Source organism: Cupressus sempervirens, chromosome 5 (genome assembly GCF_028749045.1).
Source record: "Cupressus sempervirens isolate cs-2001-9-10 chromosome 5, ASM2874904v1, whole genome shotgun sequence".
Taxonomy (NCBI): Eukaryota; Viridiplantae; Streptophyta; class Pinopsida; order Cupressales; family Cupressaceae; genus Cupressus; species Cupressus sempervirens.
Genome location: NC_143122.1, coordinates 91,330,022 through 91,351,797, shown reverse-complemented (window position 1 = coordinate 91,351,797; position 21,776 = coordinate 91,330,022).

Genomic DNA, 21,776 nt, shown 5'->3' with positions numbered 1-21,776 from the left:
CATATTTTGGCATGCTAAACCTCTCAAGATGATAATGGAAAAAACCTAACCATGGTGGGAAAGATCTAATAAGAAGAATTAGCCTAAGAAGATATTTTATTACAGAGTACTCTATTTATAACTTTGTCAAACTTAGTGTAAAATGGGAAAGTAAATATGAGGGATCAAAAATTATTGTTGGCCCCATAGAAAAGTGAAATAAAATCAAGTTATCCATTGAAACTATGCATTTTTTATTACAACAAACCTCTCCTTTAATTCATTCATGTGGCACAAACCCTAAAGATTAAAGGATGGATTGAAACTCCTGTATATAGAGATACATGAATAGTTGCAAAAATTAATGCTCTTAATTAAACTATTATTTTTTTAATTTTCACAATTTCTATTTGAAAAGCTAGCATATACGCATTCACTATTCTTTGTTTTTCTAGATTTTGAAATTCACCCACGAATAGAATGACAAATAGATTCGTGGGTTTTGATGGATTGAATGGAATCAAGTCTTCTCTACAGAATTTGATGGATACCACTCTCTATTTCTTTGACATGGAAGACTTTTAGAAGAGAGTGAAATTGAAGTCAATCCATCCCATTACTAAGAAGCTTTGAGGATGTAGGCTAGTTGAAGTAGCTGGTTTCCCAGTTGCAGTCTAGGCTCATGAATTGATTTACGAATGCATAAATCATTATAATCTAGACACTAGGTAGATTATATTGCTAGATAATATAGTATTGACCTCTATTGATAGGAAAGCTATGGTAAATTGTCTTCAAGTCCTAGAGCAAGAAGAGTTTTCAAATTTGACAATTGGGGGAGCCATCTCTGAGTTTTCTACAAAGAAAATTGTCTGGAGAAAGGAAATTATGCAATCATGGTTCTAAAAGCCACAAGGTGCCAAGAGTAAGGTCCCTAAGACTTTGTTTGGTAGTAATCTCAAACTTGAGATTGTTGACAACATAGTCCTCTTGTATAGATTGAAAGGTGAGGTAGAAGCTTTGAATTTTGTTGAACAATACTTCCTCTTGGTGCAAGTTATCTATTCTGATACCTAATACATTGATTAGGCCTACGAGGTAAGCGAGAATCTATCCAATGCTCTTAGTGCTAGAAAGTTCTACAACACATTCTATATGTCCTCTTTCCTCAATTATATGTTAACATCTCTACAATTATGGCCAAGCCTCCCAAGGGTGGAGAATTTTCTTGATGATGTGAAGTCTTATGAGTTCTACACTTGTTTACAATTGGAGAATAGTTATGCAGAGTATATAAGAGTTAATGACACATTTACTATGAGAATTTGTAGGGAACTCCAAGGGTGTCCAAAAAGAAGATTTAGCCCTGAAGTTGTGGCTACTATTAGTCAGTTTGGGAGCTTTTTCATCTTGTTCTCTTACTTTTCATATTTGTGTCTTGTACCTTTTGATGGGTTCCCTTTAAAGCTACCAAGGTACTCAAGTGACATGATCATGTTGATTGAGATTGTGAGGTAGGTGACTCAGGTGAATGTGTTGAGTGAGAGCTTAAAGAAGAAAGGCTATGAAGTTCCCTATGAAGGTGGGAACTTTTAGTTACAAATCCCATTCTGTTGTGAAGAACATGCTCAAGGTGTTCAAGATGAAATATGTAGAAGTAAAAGTTGGAAATGTATGAGGTCTTGAGACCTATGTTTGTCCCAAATGGATATGCAAAATATTTTCTTTAGATTGGGAGTGTGATTAAGCATATCACCACTATAGAAGACTATTGGACCAATTGCAAAGATGAATTCGAGAGTCATGACCATGCTTTTTTCAAGCTCACAATAGTTTAAGTAAAAGAATCAATCTTGATGCCAAAGGAGTTGAGGATGATGGACAATTTTTTTATAGTAATACCTATCTAACAACGTTGAGGGGCACTCTTCTTAGTTATGAGCCTTATGAAGATGCATGTGAGGATCTAGAGCTGTGATGGCCTAGATTATCGAGAGAACTAGGAAGTGGGTCCAATGGACCACAACAAGGAAGAGTCAAAGAAAAAGTGTGACATCTCAAGCCTCTCTAGTAGATGTAGTGACTCCTTCCTCTCAAGGTGGTACATCAGGTGTGACACTGGCTATCACACAAGGACCAGCCCAACCATTCAACATAAGTGATCAACCTCCTGATAAGAATATCCATAGTGCACAAAATTTCCATGATGGCTCCCTCCTAGTGATCGGATCCCCATTGAATGCTAAGAAGAAGAAAGTGGAGGAAGCCAAAGATATGGTTGTCACTCCTCCCCCTTCACCTCATAGCAGTCCAATTTCATCAGTAAGCCCTGCACTTCTTTTACCAAGTAGCCCTCATGTACAAGTGGTAGATTTCGGAGATGGTGGAAGAAAAAATAGTGAATCCACCAAATCTAATGAGGCAAAAAAGAAATCCAAGGAAATAGAGAAAGTTCAAGGCTCGTCGCAGTTGGTTTCACAAACTTTGAAAAATCCTTTTTCTTTGAATACCAAAGCCACTACTCTAGACAAAAGGAAGATGGTCAACATAGATTCTATGGGAATGGCCTCTAAAGAAATAAGTAAAAATTCATGGTTGGAGGATACCTTAGAAAGAAAAAGGAAGAGGAAATATTAAGGCACCCCCAACAAGGATACTCTATCCCTCACCATTTATTTTGGATCAGCATTGAGCAATATCAAGAAGCAAAATAATTTGTCCATCCTTGGGAAAGATCTTGAAATAGGGCATCTAACCATGGAATTTGCCAAGCCTATCAAGGAAGGAAGATTGTAGGACATGTCTCTTGATGATTTTGCCTTACACTCCATGGATCTTGGAGAAACTAGACATGGCATTAAGGTTGGCTTATGGAAGTTGACAAATGAAGTAATTGAAGGGAAATTAGAAAGCCTCAAGTTATCAAAGGTTAGAATAATAGCAGAGATACAAGAATTAAATAGTTTCATTAGGCAATTGGTCACTCCATTGGTGAACATTTTTGGGATGCCTATGACTAGTGATCCCACTGCTATAGATTTTCAAGCCCTCATCTCCTAGCTCTAGGAAGATAAATATTTTAGGAAAATTGGTAGAGAGTGGAGTATAAAACTCAAGATTGAAGGAATTTGCATCATAGAGAAGATCAAAAATGCTATACTAAGACTAGAAATAGAGAAGGAAAACATATCATCAAACAGAGCCACCTTGGCTACAGAGAAAAGCAAGAGTCATGATTGTGTTTCCTTATTGAAAATGATCATCCACATGAAGAAAAAGGGGGCTAGAGAAGCAAAGATCTTGCCTAAAGGGGATGAGCCCTTAGTTGAATGGTTTTGGAGCATGCAGTTCATGTCTGAAATGATCATAGCTATAGAAGAGGGACTGAAGGAAACTAAAGCTAAAGTAAAGAAGGAGTAGGATAGAGACTATGAATTACTAAGAGCCTTGAACACAGACTCACAGTTTAGTGGGCAAGGAAAGGCAATCATTGGAATACCTTTTATGTAGACAAAATTTTCTAAATTTATAGATGGTCTAACAGAAATAGCTTCTAATCCCTAGAATAGGATATCTGAATTAAAGAAGCTTGGTGGAGGTATGCACGTGGCCATGGAAGAACAACAATATCATTTGGACATCATCAAAGACCTAGCCTAAGAGCACTCTAAGTGGCTCTTGAGATGCACCAATGTGCATGTCCTTAAGCATGAGGAGTTAATTCCAATCATTGTAGCCACTAAGGCCTATAGTGAAAAAGTAGAAAAGGGGAAGAAGGTGAAGTGATTCATATTCTACCCTTTCCATTTTTGTTATGTGATCATCATAATAGGTGAATTGGATACTTTCCATTTGTCATTTTTGAGTAGATGAGCCAATTGATCGTGATAAGTATTGTTGTTATGAGTTTAAAAGGGATCTCTTAGGCATTCATTCTCTAATTTAGTTTTCCTTTCTTTGAAATTAGTTTCTAATAAATTGAGCTTAGTAGTAGCTAGCATGCATTTGAAAACCATTCAGTCTTATGAGTTCATAAGATGTGCGAAACTTATAAACTTAGTTAATCCTATCTAAATCATTCCTTGCCTAGGTTAAAATCTTGTATAGTTTTAACTTGGTTAACCTCTCCTATTCTCGAGTTAAGAACGTACCCCATTTAACTTAAAACAAACAAAATTCATTACAAATCCACAATAGGGAGCTATACCAAACAATTTAGAGGGAAGTTAGCCTTATTAGGAGAAACTTTCCAAATTATTGTAATCAGAGTTCATTTAGAAATTAGGGCACTTGTGAGTTATAACTTGAATGAACAAATATGTTTACCAAAAAAAAAATTTCTACTCTGTTGGAGATATGAATAGTCACTTGATTAAATAAGCCTTTCACATGAGGGAAAATGGTACTATGTCATGAGAATATAAACCCAATGTTCCAACATAACCTTGATTTACAAGATGACCAAGAAGACATAATCTCATCTCTTAATACATTTTTTTGGAGAAATAGGAGGAACACTAAACACTAAAGGAACACTAGCCAAGTATTGGAAGAAGAAGAATCTAGGGTTGAAGCATTAGAAAGAGCTATTTAGATTAGAGAAATACTAAGGGTAGAAAGGCATTTAAGATGTGAAGCTCAAAGATAAAATTAATCTAGCACCCTGGAACAAACAAGGTTCCTCAGAAGTACCAAAGAATACGGTGGGCAAGATCCTATTTTTGATAAGCTCTCAGAACTTGGTTTTCCCATCCTAGATATTACTAAGTGAAAGGGTGAAAAGAAACATTAGAGCAGCCATCTTCACCTATTAGAAATCAAATCTCTTCACATACTACTTGCCAGGTATTGGTCTTGCATGGGATTACTGCTCCCCTAGTTGTCAATTTTTAGCCATACCTTACTAGAACAATTATGGCTGCTCCTTGGGCTATAGTAATAGGTCCATCAACACTAACAACCTATCACCAACTCCCAGCTAGTTCAAGGAATAATTTTTCTAAATTTTTAGGTGATGGGAAGGTTACCATAGATGAACATATTAAGGCCTTCTTTGTAGCTACTCACATCTTAGGGGTTGCACATGAAGATGTTGCTATAAGATTATTTGTAGAGACGTTGATTGAAACTGCAATAGACTAGTTTTATCATCTGGATGATGGCCCAATCACCAATTGGGATACAATGATAATAGCCTTTAAAACAAAGTTTAAGACCTAGAAGATGAACATGTCTTGTTAATATAGTTGACATCCATTAAAAAATAACCCACCATGATTTTGAGGGACTTCGGTTACAAATTTTAATAAGATCACTAGTAGGATCCTAATAGCTGATAGGCCAACTACGGGAAATTTGAAAACATTCTTTATGTGTAATGCCACTAGCTATGAATAATGATTTAAGGTCTCATCCCATAGATTTAGTAGATGCACAAAAGAAAGTGGTCAAATTTGAAGATGACCTAATCTTTGCCAGAAAGTGGAAAAGGGAACTCCAAACCAAGGGAAGTTCTAGTCAAACTACATCATCTGACAAATTGATTCAAAAGTTATTAAATGAACTAGTGGTAGTGAAAAGAAAATTACTAGGGTTAAATAATTCTTATCAAAAAAATTATCAAATCCTACAAGGAAGAAATAATGATGGAAAGTTTCCACAACTTATAGGGTCACCACCAAGATTGGCGATTGAAGTAGCACCAAAAAGAGGAAACATGTGCATGTTTCATTTGACAACAGATCATGATAGTGAAAGCTTCCTAGAAATTGCTTGTATGATGCAATTGTTATCACTAATGAGTTAAACAATGCAACCCCCTAGCTTGAGTTAGATTCATACTCAAATGGTGACTTTGGAAATTTATTCTTGGAATATGAATGCAATTTTGAGCCAAAGTGTGAATGCTATGTGACTATTGATGGAACTTCATACACAGTACTAACCCAAGGTCAAAAACTCAAGAAGTCGTACTCCAGTCATGTTCTAGGAAATGACCCCAATTCTTCATCAAATAATATTCATATTGATCAAGGAGCATCAACATCTCAAATAGGTAAGGACAAAACCCCTTTTGATTTCATCTAATTTTATGAAGAGTCAAAAATCCAAATTTCCCCTATATATTATTTGAAATCTCATCCCTCTGAGTTGAAAAGATTGGTAGATTGTTGTAAAGGGAATGCTTCAAATTTGAATCATAATGTGACCATTGAAGAAGGAGATGAAAATTTGACATCTAACCTATTTAACCAAGAGGATTCTATTGTCCTAGCAACCTCTCTTGGGAAAAAACCTGACCCATTCTATATTTCACTGTATATTAATCGATGCAAATTAGGCAATTGTATAATAGTTTCAGGCACATCAGACAATGTGATGCCTTATTCCATAGCTAAATACCTAGGTCTCAATCTCACTAAAGTTCATGGAAGCTTTTACTCTATGGATCCCAAACAAGTCCCCTTGCTCAAAAATATCAAAGATGCTCAAGTAGCCTTAGCTGCTCATCCAAAAAAGAAACTATTACTGACTATCCTAGTGGCAAATATTCTAGAAAGCTATGGGCTTCTCTTAAGAATGAGTTTTTGCCAAGATTGAGGAGGAGAAATAAAGTTAGACTGGTCCCAAGCATTCATACCCATAGGAAGAAAGAAAGTTAAATTGGAACTTGAAGAAAAGGAAAAATTTACTATCCTAAAGTTAGATGATCCTAAAGCTCAGATCCTCTACCAAGAGCTGGAGTTTGGTAATTATATGTTTTTTATTGAAGAGGCTCTAGATGAACAAAGAAGTGGAGACCTAAGAAAGGAAATCCTTAGTAATAAAGAAGAGTCAATAGATATTTGGACATTAGGATTTTATGGAAGTTGTTCCTCTTCAAGATCTAGTGTAGGTGTAGTGTTAATACCTCCTGAACGAGAACTTGAACCCATGGCTTTTAAACCAGAGTTTGTAAACACAAATAACACCATAGAATAAGAGGCCTTACTCCTTGGGATATTATCCACAAAGGAAAAGGGAGTGAATATCTTGCAAGCCCGAGGTGATGTGAAACTTATTGTGAGACAAGTTAAAGGGAAATACTCCATAAAGAACCACAAGTTGAGAAACTATAAAAAAAATGTGGGATGAAATAGAGGGCCTTGATGCTTTTTCTCTTAAAGCAGTACCAAGGGAGATGAACACCAAAGTTGACTTCTTAGCTATTTATGCTTCCTTGATATTACCTCATCCTAAGTTCAAGGATAAGAAATACCAGGTTGAGATTGTGTATCGAACCTCTGCTCTAGACTATATAGAATCCTAGCAAGTTTTTGAAGATGACAAGAGTTTTCAATTGTTCCTAGAAAATAACAAAGCCATTTGTTAACACTCATCAAAGAAAGACAATCATGGGGACCTCAAATTGGGGCAAGGGGAAGATAAAACTGATGAAGTCCAATTGTGAGGTAATATTATCCCCCCATACTTTGTATCTTTGGAAAGACTATTTAATATGCATGATGCTTATATCAAATGAAAGAGAATGGAAAAAGGTCCTACTATAGGTGCATATGGAGTTAATATAGGAGATGGTAATAATCCCAAAATGATTAACATTATAAAGTAATCTGATTTTAAGGATCTAGGCAATTATATCCTAAGTGAAAATTGCATCAAGGTGTACAAATACTTAATGTCTAATGTATAATTGAAAAGACATCAAATATTAAAAATGACATGATCAATAGAAATAGAGAATTATATAACTAGAGATAGATAATGGAGAGAGAAGAGAACTAATTTGATTTCAGAGTTCATCTAGACTATGCAGACTACATCTCTGGGTCTAGCTCAACTAAGTGACCGATGTATTATTGATGCTCCCAAAGTTGATTTACAACATATTGTAGTCCATCCACAAATTCATTATACAAATCCCAACTCGAACCATCTTGCATACAAGCTCTCAAGGTGCAAGACTAGTTATTGAAGAGCAAGGAAGACTCTATCTAAAAAAGGCTTTACCGTAGAAATAGAACATTATTACATCACATTCTCCTTATTCCTCCTTTAGGAATTCATCTTGACTAGAGAAACACTCACATTCCTCTTGATATCTGACTAATGCAAATGCATTCAAAATGCCCTCTCTAGGATGGCTTAGGAATTCCCTCTTTGGAATGCCTAGGAATGCTCCTAAAGGCTTAACATTAGCCTTTTTTATACATAAAATTCACCAAAAATAGGCCAAAACCATATTAGGCCTTTAAAAAAACTAACACTTTGAAATTCGCCTTAGCCATTTAATAATTTTCACTTTACACCTCATTTGGGGGTTTAAAATGTCAACAAATTAACAAATAACCCTATTTTAATAGGGCCTCAGCATTTGACTGAAACATAAAAAGAAACATTTTCCATATATATGTTAAAGCACACAAATGGTGCAATGGCTAACAACATTTTGTAAGGGCCACCAGTTAGGGGTTCCAACCCCACCTACGGTCCCCTTAAAATGGTTTGGCGACTTATAAAACGTTAAATAAAACTTTCACTTATTAGTTCTTGAAGACTGCCAGTGGAAAAATGGCCACCACCGGGAGTCTTGGGGGCTGGTGGTTGGGGATTTGACCTCGGCTGGCCATCAACACTACCAATAAAATTTTTGGCTGCATGTTCACTACGTACTAATCAACTTGCTACCATGTTCATTATTACTTCTATGTGGCTAGTGCCTTGCCAGTTGCCAAGATGCTATGTGGACTCCTTAGATCATGCCACATCAGCTTCCATAATATCCAAGGTGCCATGTGGGCTTCCCTGCCATACACATGGCACCACTTTTTTTTGCCATGTAATGCCATGTGTCAACTACTGATTGGTTGGCTGACATCATCATATGGACTTGCCACATCATTAGCCATTTTAGTCAACTAACTTTGACCAAGCATATCTCTCACATATGAGCTCTGATTTTGATGAAATGAATCTCATCAAAAAGATCTCGACAAAACCTTCATTTTGATGCCAAATTTGAACTATTTTGGAGAGTTCAAAATTTCACCCTTTTTTATGGCCTTTGGTCTAGGGTTTGACCCAACTTTGACTAGCCATAACTCGAGCATAGAAACTCCTTTCTCACCCATTCAAGTTGCATCAAATTCAAAATTTTGAGAACTTCGACATGGAGCTGATTATTGGAGATTTGGAGCAACTTCAATTTTTCATGAAAATATCCTCCAGATTAGAAAGTGTTGTTCAACTGAAGAGAAAGAAGTGGCTAGACAACTTTTCATAGAATACCAAGATGTATTCACCTATAGCTACGAAGATTTGAAAAGTTATAGGGGAGGGAAGGTAAAAGATCAAATTCCCCTAAAGTTGGATGTAGTCCCCTTTTGACAGAAATAGAGGAATTATAATCCTAAAGTAGTTTATGCTATATTCAAGGAGGTAGACAAGATGTTAAAAGGAAGGATTACCTATCCCATTCACCATTCCACTTGGGTAGCCAATATAGTGCTAGTTAGGAAGAAGAATGGAGAAATAAGGATCTGTGTTGACTTCTAGAATTTGAACTAGCCATCTTTGAAGGACAATTTTGCTCTTCCCAACATGGATTCCCTATTACAAATAGTAGCTAGGGCTGAAATGATGTCCATGCTAGATAGTTTCTTAGGGTACAATCAAATAGAAGTACAAGAGAAAGATCAATACAAAATGGCTTTCACTACTCCACGGGGTATGTTTGCATACCATAGAATGCCTTTCAGACTCATTAATATTAGTGCCACATTTCAAAGATCAATGAGCAAAACATTTTTCAATTTAAAAGATCAGATTATTGTTATATCCTTAGATGATCTCGCTGTGTTTTCTAAGGAAAGAAAGAATCATATAAAATATTTGTGGAAAGTATTACAAAGGTTTCGGGAACATGAAAGATCCCTGAATCCAAAAAAATTAGTTTTCTATGTTATAGAAGAAAAGCTTTTGGGTCATATAGTTTCCCAAGAAGGTATCAGAATTGACTGAGAGTAGGTGGAGGCCATTCGAAGGTTAAGCCTAATAATAAACAAAATAGGAGTTAAGTCATTCTTAAGATAGGTAAATTTCCTCAGAAGATTCATCCCAGATTTTGTAGAAACTACTAAATGTATTGTAGATATGATGAAAGGGAATTTAAATTTTAAATGGAATGAAACTAGGAAATAAGCTTTCCAGAACATTAAGATGACCATTGCTAACACTCCAGTATTATGTCATCCAGATTATAAATGAGATTTCATTGTTTACTATTATGCCTTTGAACACACTTTATCAGCAATACCGATGCAAGATAACAAAGAAGGAATACAAGCTCCTATAGCTTTCATGAGCATAACTCTGAAAAATCATGAGTTAAAATACTTGCAGATTGAAAAACATGCCTTTGTAGTAGTCAAAGTACTGGAGAATTTTAGATTATATATCTTGCACTTGCATTATGTGGTCTACATCCCAGATGTAGTAGTAAAAAGTGTATGATATTGAAATCAAGCCTACTAAGCTAGTGAGAGGCAATTCCTTTTCCAAAGCAATTGCAAAAAATAGGATTGTTGAAAAAATAGAGGAATCAAGAGAAAGCCAATTAGTATTAGTAGTAGGCATCCAAGGTTCTTGGGTCAAAAATATTACTTATTTACTGACATATAGAGAATGTCCAAAAGGCATGACCATAAGAAAAAGAAGAGATCTAAAGTTAAAAGCAGCTAAATATGTAATTTGGGATGAAATTTTTTTTTAAAGGGCTATAGATGGTACTTTCCTCTTATGCATTGATAAATAATAGCAAGAAATATTGTTAAGAACCTTCCATGATGAAGCATGCAATGGACATTTCTCATCTTTAGTCACAGCTTTCAAAATACTAAAAAAAATTTACTACTTGCTGGGAATGTTTAAGGATGCCTACTCTTGGGCAGCAAAATGCAAGAAATGCAAGATGTTCACTGAGCAACCTTAGTTAGCTACTTTCCCTCTTAGACCTATCATCATTGAAAGTCCTTTCCAATAATGGGGTCTTGATTTCATTAGACCTATCAACCTAGCATCTATTGTTGGTCATCAATATGTTATAACTATGACTAATTATTTCACAAAGTGGGTGGAGGCTAAAGCAACTAAGAAAACTACTTTCGAAGTGGTATGTGAATTCCTTAAAGAAAATGTACTAGTTAGATTTGGTGTTCCTATAAAATTGGTAATGGACAATGTGGCATATTTCTCTTCAATTGAGATTACCTAGTTTTGTTTTGAACATGGAATTATAGTTAGCCACTCATTTGGCTATTTCTCACAAGGAAATAGTTAGGCAGAATCCAACAATAAGAATTTGATGAATATTGTCAAGAAATTGGTGTCAGTTAATTAGAAGACTTGGCACAAGAAAATTCACGAGGCACTATGGGTAGATAGGGTGACACCTAAAAGGGAAATTGGCATATCTCCTTTTGAATTGGTCTATGGGACTTAAGCTAATCTCCCATTAACCTTGGAATTAGCTACAAATAAACTAAGAATAGTAATTGAAGATGATATCTATAGGGATGGTTTAGAGAAGAGCATTCTATATTTAAGAAAACTTGAAGAGGAAAGGGAAGCAATCATAGATCATATCATGCAACATCAGATGCATGTGAACAACCTATTTGATAAAAGGGTGAGGCCATGAAAATTCATGATAGGAGATAGTGTGTTACTGTGGGATAACTGAAGAGATCCAAAGGGTATGCATAAGAAATTTGAGACCTTGTGGAAAGGCCCTTTCACTATTCATCAGTCATTTGAAAAAAACTCATTTAAATTGGAATATTAAGATGGTGAGGTGTTACCTCTGACCTACAATGGTCAAGATCTGAAACTTTATCAAATTTCAAATTCAAAATAGGTAACCCCTATATTGTACTATAGTTGCGTTTAGTTCATGTTTATGTTTTCCTAGCTAGGTTTCCTTTGCTTTCTTCTTCTCATTTTTCCTTGCTTTAGTTATTTTGTGTGCCCCCTTTTATTTTTGTGAAACTAGAGATTTTGGATTCCTGGCTTGGGTATAGCCTATCCAAGTCCCCAGTCAAAGCTAGCTGTTGCCCCACTTTTCATTCTCTAACCAATTTGCAAAGTGAAAATTTTGTGTTCTAATTAAAGTCCTAGGTATATTCGAGTCCAAGTCCATGCCCCATTAGGTGGATGCAAAGAGAACTTACAAGAGTTATATCCACTTGAGATTCATTATTTTATCCATGAGAATAGAAGTTTGCATAAATCTAGACTTTGCCTTCTCCTCGACAGGTTTTCAACACATGAAGGTGATTTTTTGTGGAAAGCAGCGAATGATACATGAGGGCCAAAGTAAGAAGATAAAAAGGTACCCTTTGAAAAATTGAGGTTCCTTTTACAATTATCTACTTAAGGAAACATTTAGAATTCATCACAAGTCTTAGAATCACTTTGGGTAGAAAACTAGAAGCTGACTTCTCCTCAGTGGGTTTTCAACCCATGAAGTCAGTTTCACAAAATAGCTAATTACAAAGGAAAAGAAGCAAAGGTGGGCCTCTAATGACGTCTCACACTACTTTTTGGACATCTTTGAACCCAAAGGAAACCATGATCAAAAGGTAAATTTAAAAGGCAAGCCCAGGCAGAGATGAAAATTGTCTTTTGCTCAGCGGATTTTCAACCCATCAAGACAATTTTCTAGATTTTAAATAAAATTAGGTTGATGAGTGAATTAAACCCATATTTTGGAATGCTAAACCTCTCAATATGATAATGGAAAAAATCTAACCATGGTGGGAAAGATCTACTACATAGATTTTGGTTCAGCAGATATTTTGTTACGGAGTACTTTGTTTATAGCTTTCTGAGACTTAGTGTAAAATAGGAAAGTAAATATGAGGGATAGAAAATTACTGTTGGCCCAAAAAAAATTGAAAGGACATCAATTTATCCATTAAAACTATACATTTACTATTACAATGGACCTCTCCTTTAATATATTTGTGTGGTGCAAACCTTAAAGATTAACAGATGGATTGAAACTCCTATATAGAGATGCATGAACAGTTGCAAAAATTACCTCTCTTAATTAAACTATTATTCTATTAATTTTCACAACCTCTATATGAAAAGTTAGCATATATGTATTCACTATTCTCTTCTTTTCTACATTTTGAAATTGACCCACGAACAAAAGGGCAACTAGATTCATGGGTTTCAATGGATTAAATAGAATCAAGTCTTCTCTACAAAATTTCATGGATACCTCTCTTTTTTTCTTTGACATGAAAGACATTCAGAAGAGAGTGAAATTAGATCCAATACATCCCATTACTGAGAAGCTCTTAGGATGTGGGCTAGTTGAAGCAACTAGTTTCCTAGTTGCAATCCAGGCTCCTAAATTGATTTACAAATGCATAAATCATTATAATCTCGACACTAGGTAGATTGTATTGATAGATAACATAGTATTGATCTCTATTTATAGGAAAACTATGGTAATTTTTCTTTGAGTCTCAGAGTGAGAAGAGTTTTCAAATTTGACAATTGGTGGAGCCGTCTCTAAGTTTTTCATGAAGAAAATGGTTTGGAGAAAGAAAATTATGCAATCATGGTTCCAAAAGTCACAAGGCACCAAGAGTAAGGTCCCTAAGACTCTGTTTAGTACTAATCTCAAACTTGAGATTTTCGACATCATGGCCCTCTTGCATAGATTGTAAGGTGAGGTAGAAGCTTGGAATTTTGTGGAACAACACTTCTTCTTGGTGCAAGTTATCTATTCTAATTTCCAATACATTGATTGGGCCTACAAGGTAAGTAAGAATCTATCCAATGCTCTTAGTGCTGCAAAGTTCTACAACACATTCTATATGTCCTCTTTCCTCATTTATATGTTAGCTTCTCTACAATTATGGCCAAGCCTCCCAAGGGTGGAGAATTTTACTAATGATCTGAAGTCTTATGAGTTCTACCCTTGTTTACAATTGGAGAATAGTTATGCAAAGTATATAAGATTTAATGACACATTTACTATGAGAATTTATAGGAAACTCCAAGGGTGTTTAGAAAGGAGATTTAGCCTAGAAGCTATGGTAGCTATTAGTCAATTTGGGAGATTTTTCATCCAGTTCTCATCCTTTTTGTATTTGTATCTTGCAGTTTTTGATGGCTTTCCTTTGAAGCCACCAAGGTACTTGAGTGACATGATCATGTTGATCAAGATTGTGAAGTAGGCGATTTAGGTGAACATGTTGAGCAGGAGCTTAAAGAAGAAAGGCTATGAGTTCCCTATGAAGGTGGGAGCTTTCTGTTGCAAATCCCATTCTAACGTAAAGAACATGCTCAAGGTGTTTGAGATAAAGTACAAGTTGGAAATGTATGAGGTCTTGAGACCTATGTTTGACCCAAATGGATATGTAAAATATGTTCTTCAGACTAGGGATGTGATTAAGCATATCACCACTATAGAAGACTAATAGGCCAATTGCAAAGATGAATTCAAGAGTTGTGACCATGCTTTTTCCAAGCTCATAGTAGATCTAGTAAAAATGTATGGAATCAATCTTGATTTTGAAGGAGTTGAGGATGATGGACAAAACATGTATAGTAATACCTATCTAACAAGGTTGAGGGGCACTCCTATTAGTTCTGAGCCTTATGAAGATGCATGTGAGGATCTAGAGGTGATGATGGCCCAAATTATTAAGAGAACTAGGAAGTGGATCCAATGGACCACAACAAGGAAGAGTTGAAGAAAAAATGCAACATCATAAGCCTCTCCAGTAGCTATAGAGGCTCCTTCTTCTCAAGGTGGTACATAAGGTGTGATGTTGAATATCATGCAAGAACTAGCCCAACCATCCAGTGGAGGTGATCAACCTCTCGATAAGAATATCCCTATTGTGCAAACTTGCCATGATGGCTACCTTCCAATGATCGGATCCCTGTCAGATGCTAAGAAGAAGAAAGTGGAGGAAGCCAAAGATATGGCGGTCACTCTTCCCCCTTCACCTCATAGCAATCTAGTTCCATCAGTAAGCCCTGTACTCCTTTTACCAAGTAGCCCTCATGTAAAAGTGGTATATTTGGGAGATGGTGAAAGCAGTGACAATGAATCCACTAAATCTAATGAGGTAGGAAAGAAATCTAAGGAAATGGAGAAATCTCAAGGCTCGTCCTAGTTGATTTCACAACCTTGAAAAATCCTTTTTCTTTGACTGCCAAAGCCACCACTCGAGGCAAAAGGAAGATGTTCAAGATAGATTCTCTAGGTATGGCCTCTAAAGTGATAAGTATAGATTCATGGTTGGAGGATACCTTAGAAATAAAAATGAAGAGGAAAGATGAAGGTGCCCCCAACAAGGATACTCTTTCCCTCACCATCTATTCTAGATCAGCATTGAGCAAAGTCAAGAAGCAAAAGACTTTCTCCATCCTTGGGCAAGATCCTAAAATAGGGCATCTAACCATGGCAGTTGCCAAGCCTATCAAAGAAGGATGATTGGAGGACATGTCTCTTGATGATTTTTCCTTACACACCATGGATCTTGGAGAAGCCAAACATGACACCAAGGTTGTCTTATGGAAGTTGACAAATGAAGTAATTGAAGGGCAATTAGAAAGCCTCAAGTTGTCAAAGGTTAGAATGAAAGTAGAGATACAAGAATTAAATGGTTAAATCAGGCAATTGGTCACTCCATTGGCGAACATTTCTAGGATGCCTATGACTAGTGATCCCACTATTGCAGATGTTCAAGCCCTCATCTCCCATCTCTGGGAAGATAATCATTTTGAGCAAATTGGTAGAGAGTGGAGCAAAAAATTCAAGATTGAAGGACTCTCCATCATAGAGTAGATCAACAATGCTATACTAAGACTAGAAATAGAGAAGCACAACATATCATCAAACAGAGCCACCTTTGTCGTAGAGAAAATCAAGAGTGATGATTGTGTTTCCTTATTGAAAATGATCATCCACATGAAGACAAAGGAGGCTGTAGAAGCAAAGATATTTCCTAAAGGGGATGAGCCCTTAGTTGAATGGTTTCAAATCATGTAGTTCAAGTCTAAAATGATCATAGCTGCAAAAGTGGGACTAAAGGAAACTGAAGCTAAAGTAAATGAGTAGGATAGAGACTATGTATTACTAAGATCCTTACACATAGACTCACAATCTAGTGGACAAGGAAAGGTAATCATCGGAATACCTATTATGTAAAAAAACTTTTCTAAAGTTATATATGGTCTAATGAAAATAGCTTCTAATCCCTAGAACAAGATATATGAATTATAGAAGCTTGGTGGAGGTGTGCACATGGCCATGGAAGAACTACAGAATCATTTAGGCACCATCAAAGACCTGGCTTGAGAACACTCTAAATGGCTCATGAGATACACCAATGTGCACATCCTTATGTATGAGGAGTTAATTGCAATCATTGTAGCCATTAAGGCCTATAGGGAAAAAGTAGAAAAGAGAAAGAAGGTGAAGTGACTCATATTCTACCCTTTCCATTTTTGTTTATTGATCATTGTAATAGGTGCACTGGTTGCTTGCAATTTTTGATTTTTGAGGAGATGAATCGATTGAACTTCCTTTGTAATGGTCATCTTAGAATCCTATATGTATGTTAATGAAATATTAATAAAAGGCTAGCAAATTTTTGGTGGGAAGTACGTAATGTTGCAGAGTCAATTGAATGGTATTTCTATATCAATTATTTTCTATTCCAATTCGTTATATGTTAATAGTTTTATCTTCTCTTTGTTTGAATTAAGAAGGAAAGAATAGAGCTTCGTTCCCCTCTTTCAAGTAGCGAATTGATCACGATAAGTATTGTCATTATGAGTTTATAACGGATCTCTTAGGAGTTCATTCTATGATTTAGTTTTCCTTTCTCTACAATTAGTTTCTAATAAATTGAGCTTAGTAGTAGCTAACATGCATTTGAAAACCATTTAGTCTTATGAGTTCATAGGATGTGTGAAACTCATAAACTTAGTTAATTCTATCTAAATCATTCCTTGCTTGGGTTAAAATCTCATATAGTTTTAACTCAGTTAACCTCTCCTATTCTCAGGTCAAGAACATACCCTATTTAACTTAGGACAAAGAAAATTCATTGCAAATCCACAATAGGGAGCTATACCTAAAAATTTAGAGGGAAGTTAGCCTTATTAGAAGTAACTTTCCAAACTATTGTAATTGGAGTTTGTTTACAGATTAGGGCTTTTGTGAGTTAGCACTAGAAAGAACAAATATGTTTACCAACACACCACAACATAATGATATAGCTGAAAGAAGGAACAAATCCATCATGGATTGTGCAAGGACATTGATGATAGAAAAGAAATTTGCTCTCAAATACTAGAAGGAAGCTATCAACACTAAAGTTTATACCTTGAATAGAGTACAGTTCAAGAAATACTCAAAACAAACTCCATATGAACTAGAGTATGGCTACAAACCTAATGTAAGTTACTTGATGGTATTTGGCAGCAAATGTTATGTTTTGAAAGAATATAGAAAAGGAAAATTTGATGTACAAGGTGATGAAGGCATATTTCTAGGATACTCTTGTAGAAGTAAAGCATACAAATGTTTGAATTTGTCTACTCATAAAATCATAGAAAGTGCACATGTTAGAATTGATGGGTTTATAGAAAGAACTGAAGAAGAAAGCAACAAAGAGCCAGAGGATTACATAAGATTTTTTTACTATGAACCTAATACCATGCCAAATCTATTTGAAAGAAAGGAGGCTTCACCTCCTGAGTTCCCAAAATCTCCAACAGTTACCGAGTTTCAGATAGTGCAACCCGAGTCACAGTCTGAAGGACCCGAGTCGTAGTTAGAGGCTACAGAGCTAGTTCAAACTAAGTCTGAAGGAACTAAGTCATAGACAATGGAACCCTAGCCTAATGTTGAAATTCATAATGAAGTCAATCAATTTCATTCAAAATCCAAAGAGCCTATGTTAGCAAGATATGTTAGAAGGCGTCATGCACCTAATCAGAACATTAGAGATAAATAAGATGGACCAATGACAAGAAGCAAATTGAAAGGTATATGTTTACTTTCTGAATTTGAACCTAGAAGTGTTAAAGATTCTATAGATAATGAAAGTTGGATTGAAGAAATGAGTGAAGAGATAGAACAAATTGAGAAGAAAAAAACTTGGACTCTTGTTCCTAGACCCAAGGATAACAATGTAATTGGCACAAAGTGGGTGTTCAGAAATATCTGAATGAAGATGGAAAGGTTTCTAGAAATAAAGTAAGATTAGTGTGCAAAGGCTATTCTCAAGAATAAGGTATTGATTATGGTGAAACTTTTTCTCCTGTTGCAAGATTAGAAGGTGTTAGAACTTTACAAGCATATGCAATACATAGAAGATTTAAAGTGTATCAAATGGATGTTAAATTTGCATTCTTGAATGGAATTTTGATGAGGAAGTCTACATTGAACAACCAATAGGTTTTGTAGATCCAAGAAAAATAGATATGGTTTGCAAGTTACATAAGGCATTGTATGGTCTCAAGAAAGCTCCTCGAGCTTGGTATGCAAGACTATTAGCTATTTGGTACATATGGGTTTTCAAAGAACAAATGATAACAGTAGTTTGTATATCAAAGAAGGACTAGAGAAGAATATTGTGTTGGAAGAAATTTTTGTTGATGATACTTTATTCATAGGAAATGATGACTTATGCAAAGTATTTTAAGAAGAAATGACTAAATAATTTGAGATGTCTATGTTTGGTGAGATAAAATTATTTGTTGGATTGCAAATACAACAGAACAAAAATGGTATCTACATCACTCAATCTAAGTATATCAATGAGATAATAAAGAAGTTTGGAATGGAAGATTCAAGACCAATTCAAACCCCTATGTCCACTGGACATGAGCTTTCAAAGAATGATGATTCCAAAGAAGTAGATAAGATCACATACAGATCAATGATTGGAAAATTGTAGCATGTAGTACATACAAGGCCTGATATTGCATTGGCTATTGACATGGTGGAAAGATTCTATCAAATCCTAAAGAAAATCAAATGATGAAAATCAAAAGAATCATGAGATATCTGAAAGATATTGAAGACTATAGCTTATGGTACAAATTTGGAGGCAATTTGGACTTGAAGGTGTTTACTGATGTTGATTGGGCAGGAAGTATTGATGATAGGAAAAGCACTAGTAGTGGAACATTCTTTCTTGGTAAAAGACTAGTGTCTTGGACAAGAAAGAAGAAAAATTGCACATCTCAATCCATAGCTGAGCAAGAGTATGTGGCAGTAGCAGTTAATTGTTCAAACATTGTTTGGTTCAAACAATTGTTGAAAGGAATGAAGATAGAAATCAAAGATCTAGTAGTCATATTCTATGATAACACCAGTGTAATCAATATATCAAAGAACCCAGTGAGCATTCCAAAACAAAGCACATTGCTATAAAATAGCAATTCTTAAGAGAATTGGTGTAGGATAAAGAAGTTAGATTGGAATATGTGAACACAAAAGAACATATTACAAACATATTCTCCAAGCCCTTACCTAAGGATGAATTTTTGTATCTAAGAGGTAGGCTAGGGGTCATTCCCCTATTTGAAGCTCACTAAATGAAGTTTAGTGATGCATCAACTAGAGTAAGTTCAAGATCAATTAGTTGGCGTAGAATTGTCAAGGGCATATTGAAAATGAATCAATACTTGAGGTACATTGATGTTAACAGAGTTGTTTTCTTTGGCATATGTTAGCAAAAAGGGAGAAGTTTACTATCATATCTCAGAGATTTTTTTTTTTAAAAAGAAAGAGAAGTTTTTTATAAGAGGGAGAAGTGTACAAAAGATTTCTAGTAGAGGGAGAATTTGAAGATAGGAAGAGCTCACACTGACAAAGGGAGTTCTCATGCATGAGAATCCAAATGAAACTAAGGATATATTCCTTACTTTATTCTTTCTCTAAAATTTCATTGTGTTGTGTTGCCATCAATGCTAAAGAGGGAATACAATGATTAATTGTGTATTTTCATTGATGTTACAAAAATGTCATATTAGTTTTAGTTAGTGTATATTGAGCTCACTCAAGTATTGAAGATAGTTTTTTGTGTCTACCAAGCATTCCTGAGTTTTTCGAGTTCAAAAGATAGTATCTACCGAGTTCACTTGGGAGTTGAAGGGAAGTTTGTAGAAGATGAGTGTTAACTGAGCTCACTCAATTAATGAAGAAAAGTTGGATAGAACCAATTTTAACTGAGCTCACTTGGTTACCAAAGGATCTATGTGAATATGCAGTGTTAACCAAGCTTCTATTGGTTAACACAAGAAATTGCTTCTGAGTTAGTCTCTACCAAGCTGGGTTGGCTAATGAAGGATTTTCTTGTTTTGGCATATTGAGTTTAATTGATTCATCTATTGGTTCTAGCTAACTGAGAAGATGAATATTAGTTATTCTAAGTTGCATATGGGTCAACTTGACAATATGAAAGATACAAGTATAAGGTCAAGTTGTGGATTCAAAAGTGTGTGAAGTTGTGAGTGTATTGAAGATTTCATGATGAAGAAAGGAAGCGAATTTGAAGGATAAGTAGAATATCCTTGTGCAACTAAAAAGATATATTCAATTAGGAAGGATCAAGTATAAAAGCTAAAATTGACATCTATAATAAGAAAATGTAGTTGCATTCAAATTAGGGTTGGCTCCTAACAGGGCTCATTTCAAAAGAGTGAAAAATAGTGACTAGTTGTAATTGGTGGTTTTCCCAAATTGGGTTTCCACGTTAAATCCTAGTGTCAATTGTGTTCATGCTATTTTCTTTTATGTGTTTGCAAGTAAGTTAAAGTAATAGTAGTCATAGATAACATCTAAATATTTGCATGCTAATTTTACCAAGCTTATTTAGTATTTACTAAGTTACAACATTTTATGTGTGTTTACCAAGCATCAATAGTATACAGTTTATTTTGTACTGACATATAAGGGATCTGAGATTTATTTTTGTGGTAACTGATTCACCGCTCCCCTCTCAATTACTCATCTAATATTTCTAACATCAATATCATAATCTAACTTGATGTGGGAAATATGTCCTACTTATCAATTGATGAGCTAAAAGGGGCTCTATAATGAATTGTTTACATGGCAAGCTAAGTAGGCTTAACCTTTAGGGAAACTCCATGGTTAAATGCACTTGATTTGGAGTAATACTAGAATGGGTATTCTCCTAGGAAGGTCCAATGCTTCACCTTTGTAAGCACTACCTAGATACAATGAGTGCTAAGTGTATCTTTCATTCTCATGAGAGATGGGCTATTGTGAACCACTACTAATGAAACATGAGTCAATGAGTATAAGTTGAAAACTACACCTCAATCCTGATAGCAATATCTTTTTTTACTTTTGCTGAAAATATCTCCCACTTATCAAACCAATAAATCTTATAAGGTTTATCAAAATAAAGGTGAACTACCCCAATGACTACACAGATCAAAATTCATGGTCAACATAGAAATTTCATATTCATGTATAAAATGTTGTGATTTTCCATGAGCATCTTCACAAACTTTTTAATCTTGAGTCCAAAATTCATGTATGCATTTCTTATTTAAGATCATACCATTTGATCCTTAGAAAACTAAACTACAATCGTTAGCTTGGACTTTACAAAGGCTATGCAATTTTTTTGAATGAAGAAACAAAATTATAATACTAATGAGTATCACTGTAAGTTTCAATTCCCAAAGATTAAATGTACTTTCTAGTCAAGCAAGTTGAT